This window comes from Oryctolagus cuniculus, chromosome X, assembly GCF_964237555.1.
Source record: "Oryctolagus cuniculus chromosome X, mOryCun1.1, whole genome shotgun sequence".
NCBI lineage: Eukaryota > Metazoa > Chordata > Mammalia > Lagomorpha > Leporidae > Oryctolagus > Oryctolagus cuniculus.
Window position 1 is genome coordinate 7026583 of NC_091453.1, and position 19184 is coordinate 7045766.

At 39.4% G+C, this 19184-nt stretch overlaps 1 pseudogene; it reads right to left on the minus strand.

The window, feature by feature from the left end:
• Positions 1-5101: 5101 nt before the first annotated feature.
• The window catches only part of LOC108178681 (small ribosomal subunit protein eS21 pseudogene), a 50734-nt pseudogene continuing 36651 nt past the window's right edge, over positions 5102-19184 (minus strand).

The following is a 19184-nucleotide window of genomic DNA, read 5'->3' on the forward strand; positions in this document are numbered from 1 at the left end:
ATTTAGGTTATGGTGATGGTTGCATATCACTTCTGGGAATGACTCTGGTCCTTATATGGAGATCTTTATCTAGAGTATAAAGTTGTCAAGGTTATGGTGATGGTTGCATATCTCTTCTGGGAATGACTCTGGTCCTTATATGGAGATCTTTATCTAGAGTATAAAGTTGTCAAAGAGGAATGGAGGGCTCTGTGAGATGCTTGGTCACAAAATGAACAAAAATATAGAGTTTGGGATAGACAAGGATATACTTTTATGTCCCTGAGTGAAGTGGCATATTTGTTCATGGAGAAATGGGTATTTTTGTTGTTTTGGCCATTTAATATGTTTTATTTATTTGAGAGTTGGGAGGGGGATGGAGGGAGAGAAAGGAGGGAGGGAAGGGAGAGAGAGACAGATAGAGAGACAGAGAGAGATGGGAAGGTGGGAGAATGACCAACCACAGTTTCATTCCATAAATGCCTGCAGTAGTTCCCAAGCCAAGTATAGGGAGCTGGGAACTTAATACAGGAATCTCACATGGGTGGCAGGAACACAACTACTTGAGTCAACATTCCTGCCTCACAGAGTTTGTCAGTACAGGAAGCTGGAATCAGGAGCTGGAGCCAGGAATTGAACCTAGGCACTCTGATGTGAGAGGTGGGCATCCTAACCACCAGGTTTAACAATAGGTCAAATGCCTGCCCCTGCTTTTTTGCCATTTTAATAAATTTTCAGGGGAAGAGGAAAGGAACATGGAGAGGGAGGAGGAAGAAGTTGCACGGGAGAAGGGCATCAACCCTCCAATACCTGGGAGAATTACAATAGATATTCCTTTAAGACAGCCAGGGCAGGTCTAATGAATCTTCTAGCATAGCACCCAGAAGAGAACGGCACCAGAGACCTGATAGATCATGTGCATGGGAAAAGATATCTTCTTCTGTGAATTATACTTTTGAATATGATATGTTTTCAGATATGTCAAATCTGTGTGCGACTATCATGCCTTCTCATATACAGGTATAGGAAGCACTCGACAACAAGCGGAGAGGAATCTTACTCCCACCCAAATATCCAAAGAAAGGCTAGACACTTGTCTCTTCAATAGGAGGCTTACTAAGTAATTGATAAAATATTAGTTATCAATGTTAATGAATGAGTAAACTTTAGTGAGGGATCTAGTGAGGAAAGCACACAAACTCTCTCCTTTCAATGTGGACTGCTCTTGCCATCTCATTTGATCCTCAAAACAATCTCATATGGAAGGGGAAACTAAGGTTTCTGTGGATAGAGTAACTATCTCAAGGTCATGCAGCTAGGTGGTAGTGTTACAATTGAATACTTTTATGTCTGATAGAAACCCGATCCTCTATGGTTTTTTCTCACCACTCCCCCAAATAGGAAGGTGTAAAGATATAGGAAAGATTGTGGTGATGGCCAAATTCATGGTGGACAGTTATGTTATAGAGGTGGGCATTTGGTGCAGTGATTCTGTTGCTGCCTTGGACCCCAACATCCCATATCAGAGTGTGTAGGTTGAAGTCCCAGCTCTACTTCAGATCCACCTCTCTGTTAATGAGCATCCTGGAAGACATCAGGTGATGGCTCAAGCAGTTGGCTTCATGCCACTCATATGGAATAGCTGGATGGAGTTCCTGGCTCCTGGCAATCGGCTGGACCACCCTTGGCTATTGTGGGCATTTGAGGAGTGACCCAGTGGATGAAACATTTAGAGATTTCTCTCCCTCCCTCCCTCTTTTTCAAACAAATAAATAAATATTAAAAAATTTACATTACAGGATTTCTTTCATTTTGCTATTAGAAGAATTTTTTAAAAATGATCTAAAAAAGCATTCACTCATTTAGCCTGGGGAAGGGAATACAGGTTTGTTCTTTGGTCTATGAGAAATATTAATTTATTTCAAAAATAAGATCAATAAACACAACATATAATGAATACCTGGCTTTTAGATATCTTTGCTTAACTCTAGATAGATAATCAATTCCTGCCCCCCTTACCACCCAGGGGGAAAAAAGCAAAATTAATCAAGAACCAATAACAACTTAGTACAGTTTCCATTTTCAGTACAAAACACTCAAATTGCCCACTTTTTAATTTAAGTACAGAGAACAGAACATTTTATTCATATGAACAAATGATATTAAATACTTAGCTCCTTATGAGGAATGAACAAGTATAAGATGTAGTAGGAGAAATATTTGAAGAACAAAGTTATCTAATAAACCCTGATTCTAACAAACTTTCAGCACACTGTACTCTATTTCCAGCTCTGCATTATTTATCTGGAGAAGCCTGGGCAAACTAAAGAGTTAGAAACTATAGAAAATCTATTGATTTTCTACTCTGAGGGCTTGATGTTGTAGATGCAGAAATCAAGTCCCACTCATAAAAAGTGGTTTGTGATCATCAAATAACGGAGAACTAGGACTGTCCTGTGCTTGACTCACTTCACTTCTTGGTGCTTCAGTTTCTTTTTCTTTTTCTTTTTTTAAGATTTTATTTATTTATTTGAGAGGTAGAGTTACAGACAGTGAGAGAGAGAGAGAGACAGAGAGAAAGGTCTTCTTTCCATTGGTTCACTCCCCAAATGGCCGCAATGGCCAGAGCCGCACTGATCCAAAGCCAGGAGCCAGGTGCTTCCTCCTGGTCTCCCGTGGGGTGCAGGGCCCAAGTACTTGGGCCATCCTCCACTGCACTCCCAAGCCACAGCAGAGAGCTGGACTGGAGAGGAGTAACCGGGACTAGAACCCGGCGCCCATTTGGGATGCCGGCACTGTGGGTGGAGGATTAACCTAGTGTACCATGGCGCCAGCCCCAGTGCTTCAGTTTAATATTCTGTAAAATGAAGGAATGTGAACAGAAAGCTATGTGATATCATGAAAGGAACACTTAACTTGGAATTTGATATCCCGAGTTTGAGCATCCCTCTCCAAAATCTATCCTTTGAGCTTAGGCAATTTGATTAGTCTCAGATTTTACAAACTTTAAATTTAAATTAACATTTTTGTGCAAGGTATATCACAATAGTATTGAAAGAAACCGGGAAAGTACTTAAAAAATTGAAGTACTTTGGAGAAGCAAAGGAATTATGATAATGGCAATGATGATAATGATGATGAAGCTTTTCTTGCTCTCAAATTCTAGATGGAAAAGAGAACTTGCATTCAGAAGTGTGACAGGTTATATTGTTAGAATAAGGGACAAATCATATAGATCTTTAAATGATGATATGTAAGTTTAGATGGCTTTTTAAAGTTAAGGGAGTCAATAGCCAGAATTGTCAAATAAAATATAGGATGCTCAGTTAAATTTGCATTTCAGATACACAAAAGATCATTTGTGAGTATAAATGTGTCCCAAATATTGCATGGGACATGATTATACTAATTATCTGTTTTTTATCTGAAATTCAAATTTAACTGGGAGTCCTCTATTTTTATTTGCTAAATCTAGTAACCCTAACAATTAGAGTTGATCTTAGTTTAGTTCATGCTACTATAACAAAATACTTTTGATTAGGTAATTTATAAACAGTAAGAATCTATTGCTTGGCCGGCGCCGCGGCTCACTAAGCTAATCCTCCGCCTTGCGGCGCCGGCACCCCGGGTTCTAGTCCCAGTTGCCCCTCTTCCAGGCCAGCTCTCTGCTGTGGCCAGGGAGTGCAGTGGAGGATGGCCCAAGTCCTTGGGCCCTGCACCCCATGGGAGACCAGGAGAAGTACCTGGCTCCTGCCATCAGATCAGCGCGGTGCGCCGGCCGCAGCGCGCTGGCCGCGGCGGCCATTGGAGGGTGAACCAACGGCAAAGGAAGACCTTCCTCTCTGTCTCTCTGTCTCACTGTCCACTCTGCCTGTCCAAAAAAAAATTATGAAGTATCTGTCAATTAGTTGAGAAACTATGGGTGCTTAAAGTAAGTTGTGTGTGAGGGGCGGGTGCTGTGGTGAAGCGGGTTATTTCCCTGGCCTGAAGCGCTGGCATCGCATATGGGTGCCAGTTGCTCATAGTTACAGAGGCTGTAGAAGTATAAGATCAAGGCACTAGAAGTTTCAGTGTCTAGTAGGGGCCTGTTCTCTGATCCCAGGATGGCACCTCTCACTGTGTCCTCACATGGCAAGAGGGGAAAACAGCTCCCCTGAACTTCTTTTATAATGGTGCTAATTGCAATCATGACAGCTTCACCCTCATGACTTAATCACCCCCTAAACACTCAACCTCTTAATACTATCACATTGGAGATTAATTGTCAAAATATGAATTTTTGGAAAGACTATAGCAGAGAATCTCTGTGAAGAATAGCAAGTGATGTATGAAAGCAATGGTTCAGGACAATTTACCCGTCACTTTTTTAGTTTTATGGAGGTTTGGGAGAAGCAGAAACAAGATCATCATAAATTTGGGCTCCTCTAAAAGCAGAGCCTGAGAAAAGATTTAAATGCAGTAATTTATACAGGATGTGAGGCCAGAGAACTTGGTGAGGAAGAGAGGAAAGTGAAAGCTACTGTAAGGATGCATTATGTATGCCATTGCTGTAGGCAGTGGGGCTGGATTCGGCTGGTTTCACTGAAAACCCTTTAATACACTTCTGAGGAGGCAGGTTAGAGCATTTATTTGCCAGTTCCCAACCCCTACTGATTAAGGGTGAAATGGATCAGAATATGCCACTCTAAAAACTGCCACTTTGCCATAAGGATTTTTTTAAGCTAAGAGAATTAAAGAACAGCAGATATGGCAAGAAGTCTCTCTGGCCTTCCTCTTTTTGCATAAAGTCAGAGCATAAATTCCCCTTTCTTACAGTTTTTCCCTTCCCCTCTCTCATACCAGAAAGGTCAAAAAAGACTCTCAATCACAAGACTCTCAATCACCAAGACAACTCTAGACTCTTAGCCCCGAAACAACCAGGATATGAGAGGAATCTGCACAATAAACCTTACTAAAAACTCTTATTTTCCATAGTTTTCCTGAACATATTTACCTTCCCACAATTTACCAAGGCTAGTGACTCAAAAGTCCTTTCTCTCTATCTTGTCACTGCTCAGCAAAATTTTTTTTCAGCTTGCCACCCTTTATTTGTCAAAAATACTCCACACACTTGTTTTGTTGCTCAGTTCTTTGAAAGGATGTTTTCAGACTTAGCAGCCAGAGAACGGAATCATGACTCACCCATCCTGTGGATGGCGCCACAGATCGCGTTGGTCTTAAACTGTCCATCAAACCTGCCCATGACCTTATTGACCTCGGCCACGTCCATCTGGATGGACGCGTGGTCCTTGGCCACAATGATGTGGTTGCTGGTGGAGCATTTCAGAGTCACGAGCAGGACTACTAATTCACCAGCATTGTCTGCATGTCCAGGCCAAGCCTGCTACCTCCAGGAGCGCAAGGGAGAAAGCTGCTCAGCAAAATGTATTGTCCTTCGGTAAAATAGCCTACAAGCCTATAGGTCTGTCTTTTTTGTCTGTTTTTTTTTTTTTTTTTCTCTTGCTTTTCTAGGAGATCCCCGTGCCATATAAAAATATTAACATCAAATAAAATTTATGTATTTTTCTCCTATTAATCTGTCTTTTGTCATTTTAATTTGTAGTGTTGTGGGTGCAGAATATAAGAAGGTAAAGGGAAAAGTTTTGACCTCCCCTTCAGGCTAGTTAATATCTCCACATATCTGGGCTACATATTCCTCTGAGATGCGCGATTTCCAAATGCTTCAGAGAAAGCTCAGAGGCAGAAAACTTTGGAGCAGCTCAGAACTGACAGGGGATGCTGTTGGCATAGTCTAATCCTACAGTGTCCAGCATAGCCGTGGCTGAAATAAGACGAAGGTAGATGAGATAAGATAGGAGGCACCCAAAACATCTGCAGTGACTACAGTGAGGTCGCTGATGCACTGCAGAAATGACAGTCTTAGACTTTGTTATTCATTTGCCCGAAACACTTAATGAGTATCTACAATATGATAAGCACATTCTAAACACTGGAAATCCAAAAGAAGAATGATATAGTTCCTGCTTTGAAAGAACTTTCGGTCTAGTATAGAGGAAAAGTAATTAGAATGTGGTGCACTAAGTATTATTGCAGAGGTGCATTTAGAATATAACCAAAATAAAAGGAAGTACCCAGAAAAAGAGAGCAAAAAACAGGAGTAAACAGATTTTAATGAGTAATCAAATTAGGTAAATAAATAATTTCTCCTGTCTTTTACTTCTGGCACCCAAAAATGTGAATCCAAGAGTTTGAATGAAGGTGAATGAGGAGTGATAGAGTCAAGAGAACTGAGTTACTGGGAAACTGAGCTTGTTCTCTGGAGAAAGATAATGAATTCTTCTAGAGCATATTAAGATGGAAGTGGTTAGGACCTACACAGATGACTAGGAGGTCCTTGAAGATAAAGGGATGATGCCTAGTTTAAAGGTCAGGGCTAGAAACAACCTGAGAATTCAGTAGGATTGGAGGAGAACAGAAACCATGACAGGGCAAGTTCAATAAATAAAACTTTGCTGAGAGAACTAAGTGAGTGCTAAGGATTTCACCTCAGATCATACCTATGACTAAGGATCAAAAGGAAAAAAAGATGATGGAAGAACTAAGATAGAAGAGTAAGATGTATGTGAGATGCCAAGGAAGGAGTTTCAAGAAGACTGGTTGGTAAAGGATTCAAGGAAGGTTAGCTGGCTTTTAAGTAAACACGAAACCAATTTGATTACATTAAACCCATAGATCATAGCTTAGTGATAATGTATGGATATTTAGATAAAATTCAATTATTAGTCATTGGCAATCAAAATGAAGTTAAATGAAGACAAATATAGCAAAAATACATGACTGCTATTTTTAGCAAAAGCCACAGCTTAACAGAATTTAGGTAGGTCTTGCTAGCCTCAGTGACATTTTTTTTTCTGGACGTGGGATGGCATGTTCTTTGAGCCTCTCATGCATCACCCAGGTTCCTCTTCAATGAAGTACCTCTTGCCCCAGTTGTTGAGAGTGCTGTCAGCACAGATGGTTTTCAATTGCCCCCTCATTGACTGCCTTAGCTCCCTGAGGTCATGCTCTTGTTCCCAGTGACTAATAAAGATGGCAGTATAAAAGGCCTGGTTCTCTTAGTCTAGCTGGGACCTCCTCAGGAGGTAGGACATTACTGTCACTGCCTATCTCACAACCTCACTTCTAATGCCCAGTTCTGCCTCTCTCCTCTCTCTTTCACAATTCACTCCTTAAGAAATCTCCTGAAAATTAAACTCCATCTCATCATCAGCTTCCTAGAAAAGTACCCTCTGACATTATGCAATCTACCTTTATCATGGAATGTCTGTAAGTAACACAGTCCCATCTCAACTGGTTTAAACAATCATTGTAGTCTCATACTACCTGAAATCCTGAGCTGGGGTTGCTTTAAATTAGTTAATGTGGTGATTCACCCAAAGCATCAAATTCCCAAGGGTTTTCTCTTTCTGCTATGTTATCCTCAACGTGGTGGCTTTGTGACTCACCCTAGCATTCCTTGAGTCCCAAGATAGCATTGCATGCAAGCACAAGAATAGAATATTTTCATCTGAATCTTTTTCAAGAGCAAGACACCCTTTCTTAGAAACCATCTGGCTAACCTCTCCTTCGTCACTGACCAGAATTGGGGTTCACACCTCCCTCCATACCAATCACTGGTAAGGGAATGAGATTGTAGGTATTTGCAGAGACCAGTCAGAATTTACTCTTAGGTCTGTGGGGGATGTATATACCCCTGAAAATTATCAGAGTAATTATATTGCCACAACCCTAGAATGTGTCTGTTCAGCATTTTCCTTCTAAGTAACTCATTTCACATAATTTAAAATCTAGGTTAGGTAGCTGGAGGGAACTGTTATTTTTATATAAAGCACCTGGATGGGCCTTCTGTGAATCTTCTTGAAGGACAAAGAAATGACTTTTTTTTTTTGCCAGAATGTGAGTTATGTTTTATTTTCTGGCCATCAATGAGCTTACTATACATTGGGTATATGTGCATTTTCACCAGAGCTTGAGTTTAGTGGAAAGCAGCAGCACCTTGCATCCTGCACTGATTTCAATGAATTTGGAAGAAAGAGTTAAGAAGCACAATTTCAAGTAAGCCAGTCACAAAGGGACAGACACTGTATGATTCTACTAATATGAGGTACTGAAGAGTGTAATTCATAAGAGAAGAAAGTAAAGTGATGGTTGCCAGGCACTGGAGATTAAGAGAGAAAAAGCAAATTATTGCTTATTATGTACAGTTTCAGTTTTGTAAGATTTTTAAGAGCTCTGGATATGGATGGTGGTGATAATTTCACAATAATGTGATTGTATTTTATGCCATTGAACTGTATAAAATGGCTAAAATGGTACATTTTATGTCATGTATACTTTACCACAATTTTACAAAAGAAGAATATTTTCAGAGAGCATTTGTGGGAAGAAGATCCAACAGCTGGGGTCTCAATTTTTTTTTTTTTTTTTTTTTTTTGTGCCGGCCTGCAGCACAATGAACTGGGTTTCCTGAAACAGAGAGTGGGAATGCGGGGACAAGGACGCAAAGAATGGAGCCAAGACAAATCCTGATCAAGGCTCGTTTATTCAACAAGTCCAGTAGTATTTAAACATGACCAGTTGTACACAAGAAGGCACACAGAGGATTTACATATCTAAAAGACTTTTGGGGTTACAAAGAGTTCCCGATAAAGTGCTTCCACTTAACAGATCACAAAATGTTATCAATCATAGATTACAAGGGCATAATAAAACACCTAGGTAATAAATGCTGGTTTCAGGTGTGGCTGATTATCTACATCATCTTTTGTGAGAAGTCTAGCAGTGAGATACGGTTCTTCCTGCCTCTTCCTGGAATCTCCTTAGCCTAATTGTCTGTGCTGGGATGTCTCCATCCATATGTTTAAGTGTAAACAAAAGGGGCGACTGCCTGCGGCTGCCCACATTTTTTTTGCTAGAAAAGTTTTAATCATACACTGGAAATGTTTAGGCTTATAAACACCTACTTCAAGCATGTTTTATTATATTATATTCGTAAAATGGTTTTGATTACTTTACATGATTGTGCCTCTTAGCTTACTGCATAGCAAAATTAATTCTAAAGGCAAATTTTAAATAAAATGGTTAGTTACTCCTAAAGTTTTATTATTTGAATAACACAGACTCCACCATCCTATTCCAGAAGAAACATAGCTACCTTTCATATATATATATATATATAATTTGTGTCCACATATGTGTAATTTTTTAAATTAGGAGAATAAAAATATTGTTGGGTAAAAAATCCAAAATTGAATGAACATATTAGTACATTTTATTTTATGTTGAAGATTTATTTATTTTATGTTTTTTTTTCCATTATTTAATAAATGTGAATTTACAAAGTGCAACTTTTGTATTGTTGTGGCTTCCCCCCACCCAACCTCCCTCCCTACTGAGGCCCTCCCCTCTCCCACTCCCTCTCCCATCCGGCCCTTCATTGAGTTTCCTTTTCAATTACCTTCATATACTGAAGATCAACTTAGTATACACTAAGCAAGGATTTCAACAGGCTGCCGCACAAGGTATAGGGTATTGTTCGACTAGTAGTGTTGTCTTTAAGTTTCATAGTAGAACACATTAAGGACAGAGATTCTACATGGGGAGTAAGTGCACAGTGACTCCCATTGTTGATTTAACAATTGTCACTTTTATTTATGGCGTTAGCAATCACCGAGGCTCTTGCCATGAGCTGTCTAGGTTATGGAAGCCCCTTGAGTTCACCGACTCTGACCTTGTTTAGTCAAGGCCGTATCACAGTGGAGATTCCTTCCTCCCTTCGGAGGAAAGCGCCTCCCTCCTTGATGGCCTGTTGCTTCCGCTGGGGTCTTGTTCACCAGGATCTTTCATTTAGATTGTTTTTGCCACCGTGTCATGGCTTTCCATGCCTGTGAGATGCTCATGGGCCTTTTAGCCAGATCCGAATGCAATGCCCCAAAGGTTGACTCTGAGGCCGGAGTACTGTTTTGGGCGTTTGCCATTCTATGAGTCTGCTGTGTGTCCTGCTTCCCCCGCAGGATCATTCTCTCCCTTTTAATTCCATCCTTCATTATTTGCTTACACTGGTCTTGTTTGTAAAATCTCTTCGACACTTACCCTATCTTTTTTGATAGGTTGTGTACTTATACTTATCACTTTACCAAGTGCGCTGACATTGGTACATGTCTCCTTGATAAGATTGAGTTGAAAGAAGATTTATTTATTTTATTTGAAAAGCAGGGTTAGAGAGAGAGAGAGAAAGAGAGAGAGAGAATGAATATTTCATCTGCTGGTTCACTGGTTCACTCCCCAAATGGCCACAATGGCCACAATGGCCACAATGGCCAGAGCTAGGCCAGACTGAAGACAGGAGCCAGGAGCTTCTTCTGGGTCTCCCATGTGCGTGGCAGGTGCCCAAGCACTTTGGCCATCTTTCTCTGCTTTCCCAGGTGCATCAGCAGGGAGCTGGATTGGAAGTGGAGCATATGGGAATTGAATTGATGCCCACATGGGATGCCAGTGCAGTAGGCGGCAGCTTTACCTACTATGCCACAGCGCTGGCTCCATATCAATGTATTTTAATAGCTTGACTAAGAGTTTCATAAATCTAATCCCTAACCAAAACATGCCATTATAAATAAATTCCAATTTATCTCATGTTTGGAAAAGAATACTCCACTGAAATATTTTTATCTACTTGGTGCCCAAACTGTATGCCCATGTATTAATGTAGAACAAAATTTTGCACTAGGGAGAGGCTGTATTAGATAATTTCTAAGGGCTCTTTCAACTCCATGATTCTGTGATATGCTGAATCTTTGAAAATGATTCTCATTAACACTGAACAGAAAGAGAAATGCATCTTAAATAAATTTAAACATCACTGTGGTTCATACTAATAAATCAATATTTCCTATTAATTCAAGGTTACTATTGTGTGGCCAATTACCTCTACTAAAGTGATTTCTCTTATTTCCATTATTTCAATTAAAATTATAAAATTGAATAGTATGACAGGTGCTGCTAAGTGAGTATTTTGGGAATTCAAGAATTAAATAAATGGTTGGAGACTGTCTTGGGCAATTTCTATAGCAATAAAGAGAAGCACATTTAGATTACTTAAAATGTGATCAGTGTAGCAGTTTCTGCTTGTACTTATCTATGTCCTTTTGGTGTTCTTGCTAATAGTGTCTTACTTCAAACATATAGGATTCTCTGCTTGAGGGTTTTCTCTGGCCACAGGAGCACGTCTAGCCTGTGCAAGGGGCAGTCTGGAAGTGCCAATGAGTTAACATTCAAGGGAGCAGTCCTCCAATGATGATGATTGGAAATAGAGAATAAATATTTTAGCTCCTTTCTCCTTGAGTGTATACTCTGAGTTGTGCTTTACCCTGTTTCCCAGGGGTCTCCAGTATGATTAGGCTTAGTTGCCTACAGTAGAAATATGCTCATTAATACACTTGTGTTGGTTTCTCTCTCTTTGTCTCAATTCTCCACTCCCTTACCAGTGCTTCCTGAAATTGTCTCCCAAACTACTTGCACCCAAATCCTTTTCCTAAGGCATTTTTCTGAGGGAACTCAAATTAGGATATCTGTATAGCAGAAAGGTTCTTATAGGAATCCAAGAACTAGCTAGAATAAGATTCATGGCAAATGGGTTAGGCATTGGGATCTCATGAGTATTTACCATGAGGTTCCACCATTGTATAAAGCATTTTAGTTTTCTCTGTGAGTCCTTTTTCCCTCCAAAGTACAGTCATTCCTCACTCTATATTCTGTAATTCTTTTCTCAAGTTTGGAGCTCTTACTAATTCATAAATTTGAATTACTCATAATTTTGACTCACTCATGGCCTATCATGACCCTCCCACTTCTCTTCATGAATTTTCTGTTTCACTGCACTAAGCTTCACTGTTAATCATAGAAGCCTAATTTCATTTTTAAATTCAAATGGTGGAGAGTGAAAATTTAATATAATCAATCTTTGAGCAGAGTTAATTACAATAGATTAGTGATGCATAGTTAGCCATCATCTAATCCAGAACACAAATGAGATGAGAGATGCACCATTAATAATTAAACTAGGACAACAGGTATAAAACAGGATTGTTATGGGTGAGTGGGATGTATGGTCACCTGGGCATGTGGCACTAATCAATTTATACTGGCTTCCCTAAGACTGGTTGCTCATTGATTATGAGATTAGCCATGACCTTCATGTGTGTGCATGGCTTCAGGGGGAGGGGTTGGTGACTGGCATATGACTTTCGATTAAATTGACCAATGATTTTTCAAAGGACATGTAAACATGGTTGTTGTGAAGTTATTAGACATTTATATTATTGGACTGTGAGGGCCCTTAGGGATCACTAGTGATCCTTAGTCAAATTTTGGGAACTAGTAATATAGTTCACTTTCTGATGTATTGTTGGAATCCATTCTAAAGCTGAAGATAACTTGGTCATGAATTCAGCTATGGCTTATTTTGTAAAGATGCAAACCCTTTGGTAAAATGCTATTTTCCAACAGACTGTTTGAAATCAGCATTGATGAAGCTGGAGCATGAAAATCCTATTGTATCAGTATTGTGACTGTCTAAAACAAATAATCTGGAGAGCCATAAATGTCTGAGATTGACATTATTTGTTGAGGTGTAATTGAAATTAAAACATTCAAAAGTGTATTCATGTCTGTCTTATATACAGAGAATAAATGGAAAGTGAAGTCCTTGAAATAACTAAGGGAGCAAGTGGCTTGTTTTTGTGTTTCACATTTCTGAAAATTAAAAGGACATTTTTCAATCACTCTTCTTTATCAACGTATTATAAAAGATTTATCTTTACAGATCCATCTTACAAATATGATTTTAACAGTTATTTCAGTAATATTTCAGAGGAGGTCTATTTATTTCTATGAAGTTTCAGATATACAAGCTAACTAAATTTTTTTCTACTACAAGATAAGAAAAAATAAGCTTTTGGTAACTCATTGGGTATGTAGAGAAGTGACTGAATGAGGTAATAGGCAGGAGTCCTCGGCTCAAGTGTCACCTCAGCTATCACTATCTATCAATTTGTCCATCTAAGAAATGAGCACTTTTGGTCAGACTTTCCAACTGAGCTCTGCTGGACCAAGGAGTTCTGTGTATCCCTCAAGAGTCACTTGGGGCAAGGAAAAAAAGGAGGAAGGGGGAAAGGTTCCCCTTCACATCTCAAGTAGTCAAAAATCTCAGGTTTCCAACATGTTTCAATCAGATAATGGATCTGATGTTCTCCATGCCCATGGCTTCAGTAAACTATAAGCAGATAATTTATACATTTATATCTCCAGATCACATACCTCCTATGAGATCCTATGAGACCTCCAATCTTTTAGTGGGTCACCATTTTCTTTAGGACAAAGACCAAACTCCTTTAGAGGACCCATCATGCCCTTCATATCTAGCTCCATATCATTTCACATAGTCTCTTTTATACTTTGGTTACCTAGTTATTTCTTTCAGGTCCTCACATAAGCTGTGGTCTCTTCTGCTTTAGGACCTTTGGGTGTGTTGTTATCTTTATTTGAAATGATCTTTCTGCCACATCCCATTCTCCAAACACCTTACTTGGTTAATTCCTACTCATATTTTTATATGTTTGTCCACAAATTGGTACTTGAGGGAAACTGTGCAATTCTCATTTTGGGTTTAATTCCTTTGTTTTTGTGCTTTTATAACCACATTATTTTCCTTCACCATTCTCAATTCACTCATTTGTGTGACTATTTCAATTAAGATTTGAATTTTCCTGTAGTTCCAAGCTTTGTGAGAATGAGGCTATAACAGATTGTGTTTTCCAAAGATGGTTGAAATAATATACTATTTTCTGTCATGATTTTTTTCTTTTTCTTTATAAATATTTTTTCTTAATGTGATCCCAATTTTATTTTTTTAAAGATTAATTTATTTATTTGAATAGCAGAGTTACAGATAGGCAGAGGCAGAGGCAGAGAGAGGAAGAGAGAGAGGTCTTCCAACTGCTGGTTTACTCTCCAAATGGCCGCAATGGCAAGAGCTGGGCTGATCTGAAGCCAGGAGACAGGAGCCTCTTCTGGGTCTCCCATGCAGGTGCAGGGGCCCACGGACTTGGGCTATCTTCTACTGCCTTCCTTCTACTGCCTTCCTAGGCCATAGCAGAGAGCTGGGTCAGAAGTGGAGCAGCCAGGACTTGAACCAGCACCCATATGAGATGCCCGCACTGTAGGTGGTAGCTTTACATGCTATGCCACAGCGCCGGCCCCTCTCATGATTTTCTACAATGTGGCCTTGTGTCTCCCTCCACCAAGAGGTGCAGTTTGTTTCCTCTCCCTCTGAATTATGGCAGATTTATGACTGCTTTGCCTAATAAAGTATGTCAGAAGTGGTGCTATGTGATTTGGGAGGTTAAGTCTTAAGAATCAATTCAACTTCCTTCATTTTAACTAGAACACTTTGAACACTGAAGCACCATGTAAGCTCAACCACCCGAGGGCTCTTATTCTGTGAAGATGCCAAGCCACATGGAAGGGCCATAGATAGGCGCATTAGTTGAAAATTCTAGTCTTCGTATCATCCCCACTAAAATGCCAGCCATCTGAGTAAACTATTAGCCTTTGATCTCAAACCACTGATTTGCCTCCAGTCTGTGAATCTTCTTAGTCAACGTTCCAGAGATTATAAAACAAAGATAACCCATTCCTATTGTCCCCCATCAAAATTCCTGACCAAAAGAAGCAATAAGCACAATAAAATAGTGGCTATAAGCTGCCGAATGTTGAGAGATTTGTTACTTAGCAAGAGAAAATGGAATAGCAGTTCATATCTGCATTCCATAAATTTTACGTATTTATTTTCTTTTTTAAACTTTTATTTAATAAATATAAATTTTGAAAGTACAACATTTGGATTATAGCGGTTTTTACCCCATAAATACCCTCCCACCAGCAAACCATCCCATCTCCTACTCCTCTCCTATCCCATTCTTCATCAAGATTCATTTTTAATTATCTTTACATACAGAAGGTCAACTTGGTAAATACTAAGTAAAGATTTCAACAGATTGCATCCACACAGACACACGAAGTATAAAGTACTGTTTGAATACTAGTTTTACGGTTAATTCTCATAGTACAACACATTAAGGACAGAGATCCTACATGGGGAGTAAGTGCACAGTGACTCCCATTGTTGATTTTTTTTGACAGGCAGAGTTAGACAGGGAGAGAGAGAGAGACAGAGAGAAAGGTCTTCCTTTACCTTTGGTTCACCGCCCCCCCCCCAAGTGGCCGCTATGGCTGGTGCATTGCGACCTGTGCGCTGCGCTGATCTGAAGCCAGGAGCCAGGTGCTTCTACTGGTCTCCCATGTGGGTGCAGGGCCCAAGGACTTGGGCCATCCTCCACTGCCTTCCCGGGCCACAGCAGAGAGCTGGCCTGGAAGAGGAGCAACCGGGACAGAATCCGGTGCCCCGACCAGGACTAGAACCCCGGGTGCTGGCACAGCAGGCAGAGGATTAGCCTATTGAGCAGTGGCACCGGTCCCCATTGTTGATTTAACAATTGACACTCTTTTATTTATGACATCAGTAATTGCCCGAGGCTCTTGTCATGAGCTGCCAAGGCTATGGAAGCCTCTTGAGTTCACAATCTCTGATCTTATTTAGACAAGGCCATGATCAAAGTGGAATTTCTCTCCTCCCTTCAGAAAAAGGTACCTCCTTATTTACATGATAGACAGAGAGACAGAGCAGAGCTGGGACTTGAACCCAGATACTTTGATACAGGATGCGGATGTCCCAAGTGGCAGCTTAACTGCTAGGCCAAATGCCTGCTCCCAGATAATCCTTTAAGCTGTTAGAAGGTGACACAGTTATGGAATTATTGGTAACCTTCGTAGTATATTATTGTTTTCTTAAAAAGTAAAATCTTTCAGTTCTTTCTATTCTAATTAAATGATGAGTGATACCTTGTGGGAGGGACATGAAGCCAACGGAAGCTTGGAGCACATAAAAAGACAATTCAACAGTGGTTTATTTCCCAAAACGCCCAGTTGGTAGAAAAAAGGGAGAAACTTAAGATATAATAGCCCTCTGTGACGTTTAGAGACTAGCTTAACACTAAACAAAAATTCTGGTGAAAATCTTCAGCTAAGTAGGTAGCTCCTGTCTACCTGCAAGACAGTTTTGGTACTTCTAGGTGCCTTGTAATATATTTATGCAGCTACCATACATAGAGAAACTAAGAAAGACTAATCCATTACCCACAAAATTAAGGATTGTTCTAGAAACTGAACTTTAGTTTCTTCTTTTTTTACTCCAGGTCTTTTCTTTTTAGATTTTACCACCCTTTCTTAGGTGAGACATGAGAATAATACACTAGTCTTGTAATTTAGTGGCCCCAGTCAGCATTTATGACACACACATGCATGCATGCATGCACACACGTATACACACACACACATTTCCCTCTCTTCATTTGTGAAGATATTCTCAATACACCAATTCATAAATGCACAGATACCACTAAGGGAAATGACAGTAGAATTTGCGAAATATGTAAGGAAGATTAATATCGAGTTCATTTCCATAGTTTGTGTTCATATAGTTTATCATGACAGTTCTTTGCCTGTTTGCCTTGAAATCTATTTCCTTCCCTTTTCTTCGTTTCTCTGTAGAATAAGGAACTGCATATTCCAGACTCCTTGGACAACTGGCTTCCAAAATGCTGAGCTGATTGGATAAGCCAAGGGCAGCAGCTGAATGATAGAAGAAGGGGAGAAACAAAAGATGATCTCTCTCTCTCTCTCTTTCAGTGAGTGTCTGTGGCAATAAATGTTTTCTCCCCTACAGCTCTTGTTCCTTTTAGACAATCTCTACCTCTTTGATCTCAGTTTAACCTTGGTCAGACAGGCCCTGGTTAGTTTCCTCTGGGCTTCTCTGATTCCTGGTCTTTGGTTAAACCATCTCCTCTGTTCTTCGTCAAGTCCTAGGGTTGGTAGTGATATTTTACTGTTACTAATTTCTGGGTTATTTCACCATTTCCTGTTCCTGAGATCTTTGATCACTTCTGTGAAACAACTTCCTATAATAAAATCCTCCTATTGGAAATACAGAGCATAGTTTTCCTTTTCATACAGGACTATGATACAACTCATAATATAGGAGTAAGCCCAAGAAACAGATCCTGAAAATGACACTCTGAGGTTAAACACAATCAGATTCTCCCTGTGGGTAAAAAATGGGATATCAGTAAGCCATGATCCTAGTAATTCATGACATCATCCAACACTTGAGTGAAGGAAAATCTTTCATCAGTGGGAGTGATATAATTAAGTCATATATATGATGATATAAATTAATATAGACATAAGGAGATAGAGCATGTTAAATATTTTAAAGGAACCTTTAGCCTGGGCTGCGTTAAAGCTATTCATGACTTCTTGTTTTCTTCTCCTTAACATTTACAGCCAAATGATTGATATAATAGATAATGGCATTAGGAGGGAAAAATTATTGTTTTCTTAAGAACATCTAAGGGTTTATTTCTATTTCCAATCTAAGAAAAGGCCAGGCCACTATATCATAGGCATGTGCTGCAGAAGTACATAGTAGAAAAAAACATGTACTATAGAATCATGAAAGTCTTTGTTTCAAGTTTTGGATCATACAGTATTGAAAAAATCTCTTTTGTCAGGGACCACACAGCATGTAGCCTCTTAGTGGAAAACTACTGAGGCAGGGCTAGAGAGCCCAGGCCGGAGAGTACTGATAATGCAACCTTGTGTGACCTTGTGCCTTAAGACCTTGTAACCTTTCCCCTACTTGCACTAGCATTGCAGCTACAAGATAAGCTCCCCCTTCTTACCCCGCCTGACGTCCCGCCCTCCTAAACGCCCCTCCTTCCCCTGCCCGACACCCTGCCTTTATGATATATAAGTGTGTGGTTGAAAAATAAAATTTGCAGCTTGATCAGGACCCTTGTCATGCTGCCATCTTTGTGTCTCCTGTCCCTTCATTTCTCCTTCTAGGTGCTCGGCCCTAGTTGACGTCCCGCGGGACAGGACACTCTTTAACCAGCACATTTTTTAAGGATAGCAATTGTAGGTTGAAAGATTTTCAATTTTATCTCTGTGGAAACACCTACTTTAAAGAATTATATTCATGTGGTCCTAGAAGGTAAGATGGTAAAAAAATGGCCCAAATAACAAGAAAATTATTTCAGTGGATGTAATAGTTTGAAATGAAACAGTTAAATATTTAGACATCCCTAAAATAGGTTTTCTTAAGCATCTGGAAAAATGACATCCTTTCAACCAGGAATGGGGCATTTCTACTCATCATTGGGCCTTAGAAACCATCAATTCTGAGTCATGACAAATGACTTCACTTTTACTAAAAAATTACTCAAACAACTTGGAGCCCAGGAGATTATTTTTCAAGCTCTTAAATTTATTTGGTTATCTTCCTTATTTAAAAAATCAATATCCATATGGATCTTTAAATTTCCTTCTGTAACAGGTAATACCAGCAAGTATCCCATGAAATTGGAATGCTTGTAAGGCACTCTATTACAAAGTAGATTTTCTTACTACTGTTGTCACAATTTTTGTCAAACTGTGACTGCCTTCTTGTGATTGTAATTTTAATTTTTGTTTAGCTGTAACTGTCTCTAGTTTCCTTAATCTTCCTTTTGACAATCACATATTCACAGGTGTGCTGGGTTGGAGGAATCACAGAAAAAGCCATAGAGATAGTTTTTAGATTATTCTTTAATTTAATAGAGTTTGAGCATGCACTGTATAATTTTATTTTATTGTACTATTTATTTTATTGTACTATTAAATATTTATGTGTATGTAGGATTTTTTTCATGCCTGGAATAACAACAGTAGTAGGAACTCCCTATTAATCTACCATCTTCAAAGTTAATGAGAAGGGAAAAAGAAAGAGAAATGCCTCTAGGTTTTTTGAAAAGGTGAAGAAACATTTAAACTCAAAACTCTAATGATCAGATTTACAAACACAGGGAAGACTAATAAGATCCAGTGTTGCCTAGGGTGAGAAGAAATCGACAACTGTTCTTCTAGATGGAAGTTTGATATGGAAAACCAATTTTTTAGTATTTTATCTTAAGGAAATAAGCATATAGAGACAA